We start from the raw sequence: 5,337 nt of genomic DNA on the forward strand, positions 1-5,337 counted from the left end.
GAATGGCACCAATTGTAGATCGCCCCCTCCGGAAGCCATGCTGCCTGTCTGACAGCCTCACCGCAGCAGGATCTTCCAGGTGGTTGTGAAGTCTGTTTAGAATGAGCTTCTCCAGCACTTTCCCTAAGGCATCCAGCATGCACAAAGGTCGGTATGACCCGCTGCTACCCGGTGGTTTCCCCGGCTTGGGGAGCAGTACCAACCGCTGTCGTTTCCATGGTGCTGGAAATGTAGCCGTTTCCAGACAGCTTTGGTACAACGCCTGGAAAACGTCCGTGTACGCAAGGATTGCAGCCTTGACAGCGGCGTTCGGAATTCCGTCAAGGCCCGGCGCTTTTTTGTTCGGCATGGTGCTAGCTATCAGACGGAGTTCCGGGATCGTGACTTGGGTCCATGGAGTCTGCTGGTCTGCAGGCTGTTCCTGTTCTTCCTCGGAACTGATGCTGGGCCAGTTGAAGGGCGGATGTTGCGGGAAAAGCTCTGTAACGATGCTTTCAAGCCTCGCTCTCTCCGTCTCGGGTGGGGCCCTTCCACCGCGAAGACGGGAGAGGACTACTAAGTACCCGGCTCCGAAAACGTTTTCCTCCGCAGCATCGATCAATTCCTGGAAGGCAGCCTTTTTGCTGGCACGTATAGCTCTATCCAGCTCAGCTTTAGCTGTTCTGTATTGGGCTGCAGCCAGACTTCGGTTCTGGAGATCACTTGTCTGCTGCATGCGATCTCTCGTCTGCTCGCAGTTCTGCCTAAGCAGAGCAATCAGTGGCGTCCACCAGTAAACGTCCCGATGAGGGTCGGGGAAAGACGACGTCATCCTTTGCATGGTTTTCTCGCAGGCCGATATCATTGCCGAGATCATTCCCTGGTGATTGACTGCCTTCTCTCGGAATCCCTCGCCATGTAGCGTGGCCAGGAAATTCTCTTTCGAGAACTGTTTCGTCTTAAATCGCGTGCCTGCATGTTGAAAACGCTCTCGCTGGCCCCGTTGACGTGACTGTCCTTGGTTACGCTGCTGGTCTGCTGACGCTGGGCCTACCGAATAGGTGATATACCTATGGTCAGATCGCGTGTCCGTGTTTCTTACCAACCAAGTGCTCGGCTGAGCTATGGACGAGCTGGCGAAGGTCACGTCGACAACGCTGGCAGTCGCCACACCGTTTCCAACAAAGGTTGCCACATTCCCTCGATTCATCAGCAGCAGGCCCAATTGCTGGGACGCCTCGAGCAGTACTTCCCCACGCTCATTGCTGCGTCGGCTTCCCCACTCCTCATGCCAAGCGTTAAAGTCTCCGGCAACTACTACCTGAGGGTGGGATTGGGCTTCCAATTCAATTGCTTCAACGAATTCCGCAAATCCTTCCCGCGACAGGCTGGGTGGCGCGTAGCAGCTTAGGAAGGTGATGCCACCCACCTTGGCAGCTATAAGGCCTGGAACATCACTGCTCCATTGTCCTTGTAGAGGGTATCGTCCTGTGGCCACGACTGCCACCTTTTTGGAGGCATCAACTGCCCATCTTGGGTTGTTCTCGGGTGGTCGATACGTGTGGGAAAGAACCAGCACGTCCACTTCCATTTGTCGGGCGGTTTGCAGGACCAGATCTTGGGCGATCCTGCCTCCACCCAGGTTCACTTGGAGGACTTTTAGCTGCGTCATTGGATGGCCGACCGATCGCATGTCCGGTCCCCGATAACATGGGGGCCATCGCATTTGCCGCAGCGTATTTCTTCCATGCATGTACCAGCCTTGTGACCTTCCTGTCCGCAACGGATGCAAACATTTTGTCGGTCTACAGGTGACCGACAATCGCGGGCGTTGTGGCCGTGCTCAAGGCATCGGTAGCAGCGAAGATGCTCTTTGGGTGTTGCAGGAGCCATCTTCACTCTGGAAATGCAGAAGCCCAAGCGAAGCTTCGTACCATCCAGCGCTTTGGCGGCCTTGGCTGGCAGACGGACGCGTGCCCGCTGGGTGCCATCCGGCATTGTCCTAATGCTCGTTGAGACGATGCCTGCCCCACCCTCGATCTTGTTTTCAAGGAGAGCTGTAAGCTCTTCCTCCTTGGCTAGGGGGTCGATGTCGTTTACTACCAAGGCCGCCATTTCCGTCACGTGTCGACAAGTTCCAGCCTCGCCGATGATCGTTCGGATCTGCTGGAGAATTAAGGTCGCGTTTGCGGATCTAGCAAGCGTCAGTCGTAGCAACGCCTTATCTGTGCGCCGGCCCATGATGATGAAATCCTTTAACTCCTTATGTGTGCCATTATCGTCAACGGCTTTACGGATTTTCAAGGAGACGCTCTCGAAAGTCTCGTTCTGACCAGGAGAGATCTCTATCAGACAGGGATAACTGGCTTGTGGCCGCCAAGCGTTCATAGCGACGTGGCTTTTTGATCCTTCGATGTCGGCTCTTCCTATCATTGTGAAGCAAAATTCACCAAGCGTAGGATTGTTCACCCTTTCAAGGGAACGTGAGCTGGGTTTAGACCGTCGTGAGACAGGTTAGTTTTACCCTACTGGTGTGTGCTTATAGTCGCTATCTTAACGGAATTCCTGTGCAGTACGAGAGGAACCACAGGTACGGACCACTGGCTCAATACTAGTCCGACCGGACTTTGGTATGACGCTACGTCCGCTGGATTATGCCTGAACGCCTCTAAGGTCGTAGCCAATCCGAGCTGATAGCGCTTCTCAAACCCATTAGGTGTTCGGAAGCTAGCGGGCCTAACAACCCTCTGAGATCCGTTGGAGTCTGCGTCTGCAGCCCGGCGTCTCATCCCGCTATACCTAGGCCGCAACGAGTGGAGTTCGCTGCACGTGTTAGTACCGTAACTGGGAACGCCGTTGGCTTGAGCTCTGCCCAACGTGGATATACCTAGTTTCGACACCTATCAACCGCCCGCAAACGACGGGACTTCAGGCTGGGAGCTGCGAGTTGTAGAGATGCGTTCGCATCGATCCTCTCAGGCGACCCATGCTTGGTGGTTTGTCCGTGTGCCCCTTCCTCGATGTGCGCAAGCTCGTCTTGGTCTGGGGACCACGTCGACACAGGGGATACTTTTGTGAGAGCAAGAGTGTACTTAGTTGAGTGTAGCAAGGGATCGCGTGCCCCTTCCTCGATGGCATAACGAACCATCTTGGTCTGGGGACCGTGGTACCGTGCTCTGGTGAAGCTTGGTGCGTGCTCTTTCCTTGTCAGACGAGTGACTTGACTTGGTCTGGAGACCGTTCCTTAACACTAGTGGACAAGAGCTGGCTACTTCCGTGTCAGACGAGTGACTTGACACGGTATGGAGCGGAACACGTAACACTAGTGAGCTTGTCGGCGTGCCTCCTTCTGGACTTGATTGTCTTGATGTGAGAAACGTGCCGACCAAACCAGTAAGCTTACACACATGCTCGTTACAAGTTGTATAAGTTGATCCGTTTGGGCCGGTTGCCTTGCACATGATGGTGTTGTAGACCATGTTCGGTTAACACGTTGTGTGTCGAGGTGGTCGGCCTTGGTAGTAGGATGTCTTGTGCATGTGACGTGTTGACCTGGTTTGGTCGATGTGTCGTCGTGTACGAGATGACCTACTTACCCGTCAGTTGTCCAAGTTGTGTCATGTGTTGACTTAGTTGACGTGTCATGTGCATGGATGATTGGCGTACGGGTCATGTATGGTGCACTTGCTTCAGTTGAAGGGATGTACTAGTACAGTTATATTAATTGTTTATTTCACGATCTGGTCTTTTGGCTGGATCGCGAAAAAAACGCTAAGTCCCAAATCTTGAACTCGAGAGGAGAGCGCTGATGACAACCTTTTGGACTGGAGCTCCCTAGAATTCGGCTTTTTCCTACTTTAAAGGGATGCACTGTTGTATGTATTGTTTATTCACGATCTGGTCGTTGGATTGGATCGTGGAAAAAAAACGCTAAGTCCCAGATCCTGAACTCGACAGGAAAGCGCTGATGGCAAACATTCTGACTGGAAGTTCCTAGAAATCGGCTTTTTCCTTATTGGCATTATGTGGCACGTTTATTGTGGCTAGAACATTAATTATCCACCAAATGGCACCAACGCTTGGCGAAAGTCTCGAAACACTCCTATCCCGACGCACCAGCAACCGCAACACGATGCAAAATAAATTGCACGAGCTACTGATACTTGTACCATGCACGGTACACGGTACCAAAATATACCCCTGAAAGTGTGCAATTTGGTGCTATTCTAGGAAATTTGTTTGGGGAAGCCTAGCTACGCGTGTCGCACGTTGCATGGTCGTCGATCAGAGGCATGCAAAAGCACCTATCTAGGGGAATTACTTTACGTTCTAGTAGCAAGATCGATTTTCCGGTCTAGCACGGCAGTACGCCTGCATGCATACACTCCATGTACCAAAAATGTATCAACCTAGGCGTTGCTCAGTAGCTTTTGGCGGCACATGTAAAAAGTACTCGAGTTCAGATTCTTGGAACTTTGCGTATTGTTCAAAACTTATAACGAAAACTAAATTATAAATGGGTAAAAGGCTAGGCGTTTCTCAGTAGCTTTTGGCGCCACGTGGCAAAAGTATTCGAGTTCAGATTTCTGGGACTTAGCGTATTTTTCAAACCTGATAATGAAAATTGAAGTACAAATGGGGCATAAGCTAGGCGTTGCCCAGTAACTTTTTTCGCCACATGGAGGAAGTAGTCGAGCTCCAATTTCTGGGACGTAGCGTATTTTTCAATCATAATAAACCAAATCAAACATAAAAATCATGAAACTTACACCACGTCCCTAGGTTGTGCACAAAACGTAACGATAAAGTGCCGGCGAGGTTAGAGGTGCACCAAAATTGTGTACCGATTAGGAAAAGTACTCTATGTTGCTATGACTTGGGTAAAAAGTGTTGATTAACTGCTGGTTACGATAGACAGTTGCTTATCGTACACATCGCAAACGAACACCCCTTAGTGAGCAGTAGCAGAAGTCGATGGAACAAAGCGAATGCATTACAAACTGATCAAGTAAAATAAGGAACGCTACGTACTAGGACTTCTTTCCAAGAATGGTGTCCGCGACGGGAGGGCAAGCGTCCTTCCCAGGTTTCCCTAGTAAACCTTGTATGGTAAACATACCCAAGCGTGTCCGTAAGCACGCAACGATAGTCACGAACGAGCACATACCTAGGGAAAGTACTCTACGTACTAGGACTTCTGTCCAAGAATGGTGTCCGCGACGGTCGGGCACTGTGACGCAATTACCAAATCCTAGAATCGTACAAGCAGTGTGTACAAACATAAACATTAACGCGTTCGCTCGGGCTGCGCCGTCCGTGTTGAACACAAATGCGGGTGATTATATGAGTGGATGGACA

The 5,337-nt window shown here is 51.2% G+C and overlaps 1 pseudogene; it reads left to right on the plus strand.

The window, feature by feature from the left end:
• Positions 1-2,982, plus strand: part of LOC125908248 (large subunit ribosomal RNA) — an 8,561-nt pseudogene extending 5,579 nt beyond the window's left edge.
• The last annotated feature ends 2,355 nt before the right edge of the window (positions 2,983-5,337 follow it).

This window comes from Anopheles coluzzii (genome assembly GCF_943734685.1).
Source record: "Anopheles coluzzii chromosome X unlocalized genomic scaffold, AcolN3 X_unloc_94, whole genome shotgun sequence".
NCBI lineage: Eukaryota > Metazoa > Arthropoda > Insecta > Diptera > Culicidae > Anopheles > Anopheles coluzzii.